This window comes from Tupaia chinensis, unplaced genomic scaffold (assembly GCF_000334495.1).
Source record: "Tupaia chinensis unplaced genomic scaffold, TupChi_1.0 Scaffold000275_1, whole genome shotgun sequence".
NCBI classification, from domain to species: Eukaryota; Metazoa; Chordata; class Mammalia; order Scandentia; family Tupaiidae; genus Tupaia; species Tupaia belangeri.
In genome coordinates, this window is record NW_006159757.1 from 7,133,718 (window position 1) to 7,147,084 (window position 13,367).

The 13,367-nt window shown below is 38.1% G+C and overlaps 1 pseudogene; it reads left to right on the forward strand.

The window, feature by feature from the left end:
- The first annotated feature begins 5,402 nt into the window (after positions 1–5,402).
- Positions 5,403–6,179, forward strand: LOC102482082 (heterogeneous nuclear ribonucleoprotein C-like; annotated as a pseudogene).
- Positions 6,180–13,367: the final 7,188 nt, after the last annotated feature.

Genomic DNA, 13,367 nt, shown 5'->3' on the forward strand with positions numbered 1-13,367 from the left:
TAAGAAAATAAATGCCATCAGGACAAGCAGATGGTATAATGGTTACCTTGCTGGATTCCCATATAGCCAACTGTGGTTTGAATCCTGGACTCAGCAGCTTGAAACTCACACCAGACATGTGTGTGTGTGTGTATGTGTATGCCTCAAATCCCTACGGGGTGATTTTTCTTACTTTCCGTCTTTCTGTCTCTCTGCCCCTCCGCAAGCACATGCACCCTATAGCTAAAAATCTCTCCTAAAAAAAAAGAAAGAAAGAAAATAAATGCTATCAAAATATTAAGCAAAAGGAGAGCAGCACTTGTGAAGCAGAGAATATTCATTCTCTGGTGTGGTTTCTATATTGCAGAGGTCGTGTTTGGGTTAGAATTGTTTGAGGATAAGCTCGATAAGCTTTCATGGCTCCATATTTTTTCAGATAAGGAAATGAAATTACGAGATAAATGACTTTTTTTTTTTCTTTTTAAAACCACAACGATACCCACCGCACGAGATGACCTTTGGTGAGCACTTATTACTGAGTACACTTAGACTGCGTTAGTCCTCGACAGGCACCACCTCATTTGATCCCCGAGTCCCAAGATGTCAGCATTGTTATCATGACCATTTACATACAGACCAGAAAATTAAAGCCCAGTGAGTGAGGTTAAGTAACTTGCCACCCAGCTGGTGACAACAGGCCTACATCCAAAACTTAAGTTCTTCGTCACAATTATTTACTGCACCATTAACTGCCTCTTGAAAGATGAACTCCAATTAATCATACTCCTTGTGCATGTCCATTTGTTAACAGCTTCACAGCCATCTATCCTGCTATCAGCCAATGTTCATTTCTCAGTCTTATTAACAAAGATATAATAAGAGACTTCACTGAATGCTTCAAGGAAATAAAGATACATCGGGCTTCTGACATATTTCCAGTGTGATCGATTCCTAACCATCTTGTATTAATTAGTAATACTCAAATTACACGTTGAAAACTCTGTTCTAGAATTTTATAGAGTTACACCAAATATAATAGCTGACCTTTCCTAAAAGTCACTGTTGCTCCTCTTTTAAAAGCTGAGATAGCATTTGTTTGCCATTGTCTTCTGTCCTCCCTTTTTAAAATTAAATACATAATACTTCCAAGATTAAGTCTGTAATCTTATTTTCTAACTTCAGCTCTCTGTGATAGGTGCTTGGTGATCTGAATTCTGCGAAAGGGTTTTGCATGTACACTTTCCCTATGCTAGAACTTCTTTCTTTTTTAAGAGTGCTTGCCCATTTTCCTATGGATAAACCAAATTAGGAGTTGAATAGTTCTACCATCATGTTTTCACTTGTTGACATTTACTTTAATTTCCTTAAGCAGTGGACTTATTTATTTATGGTCATTTTTATGCTTTTTTTTATCATTTTGGCTTTTTTTTTTTTTCATGAAGTTAAGTTCCTTCTGGACCATTGGAGACTACAGTTAGAAGCTGATGCTTCTTTGTATTCTTAGCGTAGCAGTTAGGTGTGTTATAAATTTCTCTACATTCTGAGCAATGAAGCTGTTAGCAAAGTGAGTCACAAGTTGTTGAACTGTAAGATTAGCAAAGTCAATATATTGGATAGTTGGAAAAGTCATGATATATTTTTTCAAATTTTTTTCTTATACAAAATATAATGATGTTATGGGGGTGATATTTTTCTGTCACTATTGATAAGGGTCTTTATGCTAGTTTGAGGGTCTACATTTGGAGAGCATCTAGATGCTTAGAAGATCAGTCCCAGCAAAATAACTTAACTAAATCTTGCGAGCTATAACTTTGAATTGGTCACTACAGTCTGCTTAATAGAGTACTTGGCTCAAAAAGTCTTCATATGTGAATTTGTGAAGTATTAAAAGTATCAGACTAAACCTTAGGATATTTTAGAAAAGTAACTACAATGCTATTATGTGGACAGATCAGAGTCATAGTGGGTAATAAATCCTAATCAATGAATAGTCATTTGGCCCTTGGTAAACCTCCCAAAGTGGTAGCACTTCTATAAGCATAGGAATCAATATTGCTGACAAACTTAGTTAACATTTACCCAACTCTATGGAGGAAAAAATATGCAACCAAACAAATATTAGTTCTAGCAAGAGAACCAATGTAGAAATGAGAAACTATAGGAAAACTTATTGTTTGATACAACAGGCGAATGTAGAAATCTAGCTGCTGCTTCTAGCTGGGAAGAAGAGTCTATCTCTTTCAATTATTGCTTAGAAGACAGCATTGCCAGGTGATATGCATAGGATTATTTTTAATTCCAATAGAAGATTATTACACTTGGGGCCAGTAGATGATGTAGTGGTTAAGGCGCTGGATTCCCATGTGGTCAACTGTGGTTCTAGTCTCAGCAGCTTGAAACTCATGCCAGGCACATGTGCGTACATGCTCAAGATAACCAGAGAAGAATGGAAGAGAAGAGATTGTGGTGTGCCCATCCCTCTTGGTGGGTGATTTTTTTTTTGTTGTTCTCTACTTTCTGTCTTTCTGGCTCTGTCTTTCTGGTGAGCACACACACACCCTATAGCAAAAATCTCTTAAAAAAAAAAAGAAAATCATCACACTTGATTTATTCATTGAACCTATAATATAATTAAATAATGAATATATTGTAAATTTTCATGGGTTATATATTAAATAAAATGAATAGAATAGTGACTGCATGGTATAATTTCAGGACAAAATTATTCTTACACTTATTTTTTGTATCAAAATAAACTTGCACCTTGGGAACCAGCAGTTAGCGTAATGGCTATGTCGCTGGACTCCCACGTAGTCGACCGCGGTTCATGTCCCGGACCCGGTGGCTTAAAACTCACACCGGGCATGTGTGCGTGCGTGCCCAAGATCCCGAGAGGAGAATGGAGGAGAAGGGATTGCGGCGTGACCATCCCCCCTGGGGGGTGATTTCTCACTTTCTGTCTCTATGTCTCTCTCTGTCTGTCTGGCGAGCGCACGCACCCTACAGTGAAAATCTCTCAAAAAAAAAAAAAAAAACTTGCACCTCGATTCCATTTTTGCCATGAAAAGACTTCCCCCTGTACTTCTCCTATGTGATTTGTATTGGTCTACCCAATCTCTAGAACTTTATGAGTGTACCCTTCTTGTGCATCCCACTTACATCCCACTTTTAGTACCTTCTGATCGAGTGACTCAGGCCAGGCTCCTCACTAGTTACTGTACATAACTTGACTGACACTAACCCTTCTGAATAGAAGAATCACCTTATAAAAAGGTTTTCTCCTTTTCCAGGTTTCTTATAAAACTATAACTACTATATGATACAGCAACCCTGCTTCTGAGTATGTATCCAAAAGGACTGAAAACAGAATTCAAAAAGCTATTTGCATACCCATTTTCATCACAGCATTATTCACAAAAGCTAAGAGGTAGAAATAACTGAAGCAAAATTCAACTAATTTGATCATTCATTGAAGGATAAACAAATAAATGATTTATTCATACAACGGAATATTATTTAGCCTTAAAAAAGAAATTCTGTTATAATTTTTACATAAATGACAGAGGCATTATGTTAAGTGAAATAAGACAGACACATTATTGAAAATACTACATGATTCCATTTATATGAGGTACCTAGAGTAGTAAAAATTTTAGAGACAGAAAGTAGAATGGCAGTTTTCTGGGACTGGCAGGAAGGGAAGTAAGAGATGTTCCATGGTTACAGAGTTTCAGTTTTGTAAGATGAAAAGTTCTGGAGATCTAGTGCACACTATGGTGCATATACTTAATACCACTATACTGTACACTTAAGACTGGTTGAGGGACCAGCAGTTAGCATAATGGCTATGTCGCTGGACTCCCATGTAGTCGACCAAGGTTCGCGTCCCAGACCCAGTGGCTTAAAACTCATGCCGGGTGCGTGTGCGTGCGTGCCCAATATCCTGAGAGAAGAAAGGAGGAGAAGGGATTGCAGCATGGCCATCCCCCCTTGGGGGTGATTTCTCGCTTTCTGTCTTTCTGTCTCTCTCTGTCTATCTGGTGAGGGCACGTGCCCTATAGCAAAAACCTCTTAAAAAAAAAAAAAGAATGGTTGAGAGGGTAAATTTTACCTTTTTTGTTTGTTTGTTTGTTTTGAGTGAATTTTTGCTATATAGTGCATGGACTGGCTGGAGAGACAGAGACAGAGAGACAGAGAAACAGGAAGCAAAAAAATCACCTGCCCCCAGGAGGATGTTCTTGCTGCAATTCCCTCTCCTCCATTCTCCTCTCTGATTTTGAGCATGCGTGCACATATGCCTGGTATGAGTTTCAAGCTGCTGGGTCCAGGACTACAACTGCAGGTGGCCATATGAGAGTCTAGTGCTTTAACCACCACAACACTTGCTGGCCCCATATATTTCTGGGTTTTGTTTGTTTGTTTGTTTTCGTTTTGTTTTGTTTTTGGAGAGTTTTTTTTTGCTACAGGGTGCATTCGCTCGCCAGAAAGACAGAGAGTCAGAGTGAGAAATCACCCCCTGGGGGTATGGCCACTCTGCGATCCCCTTCTCCTCCATTCTCCTTTTGGGGTCTTGGGCATGCACACACATGCACCTGGCATGAGTTTAAGCCACCGGGTCCAGGACTTGAACCGCGGTCAACTACATGGGAGTTCAGCGACATAGCCATTACGCTAACTGCTGGTCCCACCTCATATATTTCTGTATGTGTGTGTGTGTGTTTTAACCACAATTAGGAAAGAAACTTACACTCCTTTTCCTTCCTAAATATTACCCATCCTTTCTATCTCAGTCATAGGATTAACTATCTTCCTGAATATTAATGCTTACAACTTCCTTATCTTCTCTGAACTCTTATTATACTTGTGTTCTACACATCCTGCTCAGTAGTTACTTAAATTTTCACTAAGTTTTTCTATATGCATAGATGACCTTCCCCAGGTAATTCCAAACTTACTAGGGCAAGCATCAGGTTCCATGCTTTTTGTAATGTACATAATGAATACATGAGTTGAGCAAAGCAATTATTACATAATAATCTTTGATGATTTGAATCAGGTAGATGATGATTGTCCCTTAAGATCTTTAGAGTGAATGTGCAACCATTTCTGAAGCTATGTTATTGTTATAGGCTGTGATACCTGACCAATTTTCAATGGGTCCTTAATTTAATAATAAATCGTCTTGGCTATTTTGCAGAGTCGGAGATGGAGCGGTTGTAGCAGCATTTCCTACCTCCAGCTGCAGTCCGTTTCTTTGCCTAGAACCTGAGTGTGAGAGATTCAGAATCGAATCTCTTTTCCCTCACCTTCTTGGTTACAAATCTCTTGAAATATATAAAGTTCATGGAACTTTGCTTGAGTGAAATGTTTTTGATCTTCAGCTATACTTTTTGGCTTTGTGAGGAATCTTACCATCAATCTCAATGGCCAGCAATGTTACCAGGACAGATCCTCGCTCCATGAATTCCCGTGTATTCATTGGGAATCTCAACACTCTTGTGGTCAAGAAGACTGATGTGGAGGCAATCTTCTCGAAGTATGGCAAAACTGTGGGTTGCTCTGTTCATAAGAACTTTCCCTTTGTTCAGTATGTTAATGAGAGGAATGCCTGGGCTGCTGTGGTAGGAGAGGAGGGCAGGATGATTGTCGGCCAGGTTTTAGATATTAATCTGGCTGCAGAGCCAATGTGAACCAAGCAAAAGCAGGTGTAAAACGATCAGCAGTGGAGATGTATGGGTCAGTACCAGAACACCCTTCTCTGTCCCCTCCACTCAGCTCCTCTTTTGATTTAGACTGTGACTTTCAGCGGGATTATGATGACAGGATGTATAGTTACCCAGCACATATCCCATCGCCACCTCCTATTGCTCGTGCTGTAGTGCCCTCAAAATGCCAGCGTGTATCAGGAGACGCTTCACAGAGGGGCAACAGCTTCAATTCCAAGAGTGGACAACGAGGATCGTCTTCCAAGTCTGGAAAGTTGAAAGGAGATGACATTTAAGCCATTAAGAAAGAGTTGGCCCAGATAAGACAAAAAGTGGATTCTCTTCTGGAAAACCTGGAAAAAATTGAAAAGGAACAGAGCAAACAAATAGCTGGAGTTGATCAAGGATGACAAAAAAGAGGCTGAGGAAGGACAGGATGGTAGAGACAACACCAATGGCGAGGATGACTCTTATGCACATAGTGGGGTTTAGAAATCTTACCCATTATTTCTTTACCTAGATGCTTGTCTAAGATCAAAATTTTCCCCAGATCCTCTCCCCTAGTGTCTTCAGCACATGCTCACTGTTCTCCCCATCTTCGTCCTTTCCATGTTCATTAATTCATACTGCCCTGCGCCTGGTCCCGTTTCACTTCTTTGGATGCTCCTAGTAGTTTTGCTAAGTCTTACCCTGTAATTTTGCTTTTAATTTTGATACCTCTTTATGACTTAACAATAAAAAAGACGTATGATTTTTATCAACTGTCTCCAAAATAATCTCTTGTTATGTAGGGAGGATAGTTCTTTTCATTCATTTATGAGTTCAGTAGTTGCTTCTCTAACTGCAAAGGCAGTATAATTTAGTTGAGTAGCACCTGAGAGCAGCTTTGAGTCAGAAGCATATGTTTTATGCCCCACATTAGAGTGCTGTGTGGGGCTGTTCAACACAAATGTAACAGTGTGTTTTTGTGAATGGGAGTTGGCAAGTCAAATGCATCCTCTAGAAAATAGTGGAATAGTCTTAAGATTTGTTTTCTAAAGTTGATACTGTGGGTTATTTTTGTGAACAGCCTGATGTTTGGGATCCTTTTCCCTCAAAATAAAGAAGTTCTTATTAAACCAGGAATTTGGAGAAAAAAAATTATCTTAAAAATAAAACTTTCCCCTCACCCCTTACATACATCTTTAAGTTTCCTTTGCAGTTGGTATTATATTTTTATCCATCCAAATATTTGGACAGTTCTTCATAAACACCTACTTAGAAATCAATCACTTGAACTTTAAAAACTTGTGACACTAGCAAAATTAAATGTTTTACCCATTCTCATGTTTCTTTCAGCTATCTTTTGAATGAGCCTATTCTGAACAGAAATAATGTCACTTTCAGAAAGAGGCACTGACATTTTTCCTGATTAAAACACTTTCAATAATTCATTATCCCAAATAATCCAATGTTGTTAAACTTAAAAGCCAGAAAATTTAGTAATATGTTTATATCTAACTCTTCAGTGGAATGAATAATTTATTATTAATATTTTGTGCCACTCCTGAAAGAAATAAAATGGCCCCAACTTACAACATGGGTATATGTGTATTTAATATTTCTACTATGCATGAATTAAACATCAGTATTTATTCCTCAGAAAAATTAGATAAGGTAAGAGCTGATGAGCTGATTGGTTGACACACACACAAAACAATGTAGCTTTGGGGCTACAAAGCAAATGCTATGCAATTAGAAAAGATGACAACTAAGGGTTTCTTATGCATGTTTCTCCTCCTCACCAAGATCATGAAGGCCTCTTGGGGTGTCCTTATAAGTTTTATGAGTCATTTTACATTACCTAGAGGACAGGAACTCTAAATTGCAAGCATAACTACTAACAGATAATAGTGGGAGACAATGTGCCTGCAAACTAGAAATTCAGTAAACATAGTAGACAGAATATTTCAATATTTGACTTGTTGTCAATTACTGAAGTAACTTTCTAGTTTATATTTTTATGTACTATGAATTAGGTTTTCATTTATCATCTCAAAAGAATCTTAAAATTTTTGTTGTTGCTTTATTTAGCCTTGAGGTTTTAAATCTTCAGTTCTAATAATTGTTCCTGGGCACTACTGACCTTATTTATGTATTACATCATGACACATTATGAAGAAACCAAAATGAAAACTCAGTGATAAAAAAGCCATGTTAACAATGATGGACTATTAAAACAATAAATAAGAGATAGAACTTCCTGGTAATTGTGAGGACAAGGTAGTATGCACACAGTTTTTTTCTTTTTTATTTGTCAGGTGTGTGGGTGCTCTCCAGAGAAAGACAGAGATAGAAAGAAAGAGTAAAAGCACCTCTCACAGGGGATCTGGTCATAATCCCTCCTCCTCCATTTCTCCATCCTGTCAGGATTTGGGCAGGCATGCACATTTACTAAAAGTATTTTTCAAGTCTCTAGGTCAGGACTCAAAACACATTTGGTCATGTAGACTCCAGCTCCCTTAACCAGCAGGTAATGGGATGGCCTGGTATGCACTTTAATGTAGGAAGCTCTAACTTCATTTGGGATATAATATAGTGGAAATATCAGTTGAAAAGCTGGTCATCAGTGACAGGAGCTGTGGTAGACTAGGAGATGTGATCAGGACCAGGACCCTCTAAGCCATAGAATCCCAGGTGTGTGCTATCTTGGAGAGAATTCACTGATACTCCCTGCACATCTGTATTCCTTTTGCCAGCTCCATATTTTTTCCTCTTCCTTTCTGAGGCTTCAGCTTACCGGAAATGTCATGAGACCTACAAGATCAATGCACCAAAGTTTCCTGAAGGAAAAGCAGAGTGCATCAATCGAAAGGGCTTCGTCCTTTGAGGTTGTTTGCCCTTGTTGTGCACCAAGAGCAACCAGCCAGATCTCTCCTCCTATTAGAGCTTCTCCAGAATTCCCATTGCCTTTCCAAGGCTAACCTTGACTCAAGCAGTTGGAGTCTTTTGAAATTAATACTGAAATTAATGGTTCTCAATGTACCAGGGGAAGAAAAAAACACCTAGGGTTATGACTCCCATAAAGAGAAAAGACTGGTTAAAAAAAATGTATCTTATTGATGGATATGCTATTTACCTTAATCTGATCATTACATGTTGTACACATTATCAAAACATCACTATACCCCATAAATATGTACAATTACTATGTGTCAATTAGAAATGTAAAGACAAATAACTTTGAAGTCTTTGGGCTAAAGAAATGTAGATAACTGATGTTGTTTGCTGATTTGTATTGCCTTGTGGGATTTCCAGAGGTGGTGTGATGAGGTGGTGAGAGCCAGTTTTACCTGGGTGGGAAACCTGGTTTGACACCGACCCACTTGTGTTCATTGGTCAAGTCACTTAAGGTAGTGTCCTTGTTTGTAAGTGGGAAAACACAGAGAAAGGAAAAAGAAGAAAAACCTATATAGTAAGCTTTTATGCAGTTTAGATGGTAATAACAAGAACTCCTATTCTGCTTGGTATTGCTCATTATCTTTATATCTTATGACAAATATCCCCAACTAAATAGGAAACTGCTTAAGGGCAGGGATATTGACTAAGTGCCCTTTCACCTTTTTAAAGAAACACTACTTGAACATTGTAGGCATTTTACAAATATTTTTAATTGAGCTCAACTTAATTCTTCACTATTACAGTTTTCACAGTAGGCATATTTTCTTTCATTCTTCTATTTCTGTAGGAAAAATTAGTATATAGTAAAACAAAAACTTAAAAAAAATTGCTAGAGGATCTGTATAGTTGCAAGAGAGAGAGAGAGAGAGAGAGAGGAGAAAGAGAGAGAGAGAGAGAGAAAGCACCCTCCATGGGGGTGGTCATGCTGCAATCCCAACTTTTTATTTCTGTTTTCAGGGTTTTGAGCATGCATACACATGTGTGCTTCTCAAGCTGCTGGGTCTGGATCTCAAACTGCACAGTCAGCCATGTGAGATCCAACTACCTTAATCACCAGGCCTGCAGTCAGCCCAAAACCTCACTGTTAACCAAATATTTCAACCAGAATTTCATGACCCTGTTGGCTAGTTGATTTAAGCTGAAGTAATTGAGTGTTTACTGTGTCAGACAGTTTGCAAATGCTTTACATAAATTATCCTAGTTAATCTTTACAGGAATACTACAGACAATTATTCTTAAAACTTACATACAAGCAAAGATATGAATATGTATTAATTTGTTAAAGTCACTGCTATGTTTGAATATGTTCCCCAGAAGTTCATGTGGTTAGAATTTGGTTGGAAATATACCAAGGAATCTCTAGGCTCAGGAATAACTCTAGGGAGTTTTATTCTGAGGGTCAAAGTTTGCATATAGAAGTCTGGGACCAACATTCTTTGGTAAGATTGCATGGAAATAACAACTCTGCAGAAATAATAATACTATTTATTACTAAGCATGAGACTGAGTGACAGTTCAGGAGAAAGACCAGTGTGGTTCTGGGGTGCTCAGTGGTTCATTTTATTTAGTTTGAGAGCAGAAGAGTTGTCAGCTTAAGGAGTCTTTTACATTGAATTGGCTTGGTCCAAAAAGATGGATCATCTGGAAGCAGAGACTTGTAGGTTTCAGGTGAGTTAGAAATCCTTAGCTTAGTAATTGGGAAAAGAAAAAACATAAATCTCTATTCCTGAAATAAATCAACAAAATAATGTCTGTGCTTTACTCTAGAGATAAGAAGGCTTACTATGCATCATGAAAACACTATTCCTGGGACTGGATGTAGCATCCTGCTATCAATGGACACAAAGGTCAGCTAATGTTTGTAGGCCTCTGCTAATGTTTGCAGGTGACTCTCCCAGACACAACTTTGGAATAAAAACAAAGTAGTCAGAATTCTGTCCTCATGTCCAACGCCTTGTAACTCACTGCAGATGGGCCCACCCAGGCTAGTTGAACTAGGCTGGTTAAGCCAGTAAACCTGGGAAGGAAATGAGTTGCCAGTACCATCCAGATTGGTTTCTTATTTCATTTCTAAAAAATAAGGGTACTTTCTTAGAGAACCACAATGCCACTCCTCTATCTAACTCAAAGTGTCATCTTTGGTATCATCTACTGCCCAATCCATACTTAAATTTCCTCAATTAGTAGTTTTTTAAACTGGGAATTACAACTCATCTGTAAGGCATGAAATCAATATAGTGTATCCACTATCAAGATAAAAAAAAGAGTATAAAATTATCAGGGTGTATTACAAATAATAAAAGTGTTTTTTGTAAACTGTTCTTTCAATTATACTAGGGGCCCTCAAAAAGTTCAAGTGGGGGGTCAGTAGATGATGTCACAGTTACATCACTGGACTCTCACATGGTAAACCACAGTTCAAGTCCTGGACTTGATGGCTTGAAAATCATCCCCAGGATATGTCTATAAATGGCCAATATCCTGGAAGGAGAATAGAAGAGAAAGGATTGTGGCATGGCCATCCCCATTCAGAGGTGATTTCTCACAGTCTTCTTCTCTTTGGTAAGCGCATACACCCTAAGGCAATAACCTCTTAAAAATAAAAAAGTTCAGTAAGATCTGTATTATGAAAAAATTATGTGTGAGTTCCAAAAACTTTTTGCACCAAAACAAACTCATAGTTAACTTCATTTTTCCATGAGCTTTTTTGAAATCCCCTTATATATGTGTCCTGGGTTTCAAAAACACTGTTCTAGGGAAGTTTCAACCTAATCTCTACCACCCCCCATCTTTATGTTTCCATACCCTGTCTCAACTAATACTTTAATCCAAATTGTAGCATAACAAAAGGATACTGATCTTTAGTCACTTATTACTGGATATTCTAAAGAAAATCACTTATCTTCTCATCAAATTAATGGCTAATAAAATGATAAAGAGTAGGAGTGAAGGAAGCACAATCACAGAATACTTCAGATCAATTAAGCCATTCTCTTCTTTTTTGTTTACCTGAAAAAAAAAATCCAATTGTATTGAGGGAAGCATTGAACATTGCCATTCAATGTAACAGTTTTAGAGGTGATTTAGATGATACAAAAGATGAAAGATTTGGGTCAAGGATTCAAGCTCACCCTAATTTTGGATTCCCATAAAGTATATAATCTCAGAATAATTCCCTACCCAGAGAGAAACTAACCCAAGTTCACAATAGGACTTAAACATCAGTGACGTTAAGAAATTGCTTTGCTCAGTAATACTCTGTAATCCCCACATGAAGGAAGGGTCATTGGATCAGTTTGCTAGTGCTATGTAACAAAGCACTGCAAAGTGGGTGGCTGACCACGATAGGTAGGTATTTTCTGACAGTTCTGGAAGCTGGAAAACAGAAATTAAGGTGTCTATAGGGCCATACTTCTGAAGGCTCTAAGGAACAATCCTTCCATGCCTCTTCCAGTTTCTGGTGGCCCCAGGTATTCTTTGGCTTGAAACAATATAACTGCAATGTCTGCTTCCTTTTTTACATGAATTTCTTTCCTGTGTCTTTCTCTGGGTCCTCTCCTTTTCATTTTTTTAAAAAAGAATGATTTATTCTATTTAAATTTATTTATTTATTTTTTAATTTGATGAGAGAGAGAGAGCGAGAGAGAGCAAGCAAACCACCAGGTCTGGGACCATAATCAGCCATGTGAGAGTCCAGTGCCCTCAACCACCATGCCACCCGTCGTCCCCAAACTTTACCTCTCCTTTTCTTCTAAAGACATAAATCACTGGATTTAGGGCAGCCCTAATCCAGGATAAACTCAACTCTATCCACAACTGCTTATATCTACAATAACAGTGTTTCCAAATAAAGTCATATTCTGAGTAGATGTGAATGAGAGGTGGCATTATTTGATTCACTACAGTTAATAGATGGAAAATTATGGGTGACAGTAAAGATTTTGAGCATTGTTTCTACAATCATCTCAAATCACTCAGGGCTGCCCTATCAATGATTTAATTAGTCTAGGGGAGGCCTAGACATCAGTACTTTCTTCCTTTGTTCATGATAGAGTGTATGTGCATGTTTGTGTGTGTGTGTGTGTGTGTGTGTTGGGATCGGGGGAGAGGAGCATCCTCCACAGGGTCTGGTTATGTCATGACCTCCTTCTTCTAGTCCTGAATGTTGTCAGACTTTGAGTTCTCCTGCACGTGCCTCACATGCGTCATACTGACCTGGCTGAGGATTTGAAGCATGGTCACTTTGCAGGATCTAGATTCTCCTGAGCAGCACATTACCTTTGTGTCACAGAGCCAGTTTCTGACACCAATATTTTTACAGCTCTAGAGATGATTTTAATGTAAAGCTAAGGTCAAGAATCACTGATGGTTTTCTGAGGTATCTTTTAGTAGAGTTTCGGGATTTAAGATCTTTTCCTATAACCTTGTACTGAAAATTCAGACCTCTAGCCTATGTTTCAAAACTCAGACTTTCATAGAGTAGAACAACTTCAATCTCCTTCATCCATCTCTTCAACTATGTATGACATGCAACAATAAATTTAAAAGCCAATTATAACACTCCAAAATAATAAGTGATGAACAATAAAAACAATGGTTAAAGAACAGTTCATTTTTTCTCCAGACTCATTTTTACTATAAAAAGGTTGTCAAACTCAACTGCATTCATAAAAACAGTCTTTGAATTTTCATTAATATTTTTTGACATGTTGCTAATACTCACTGAGGTATTTATGAAACAGC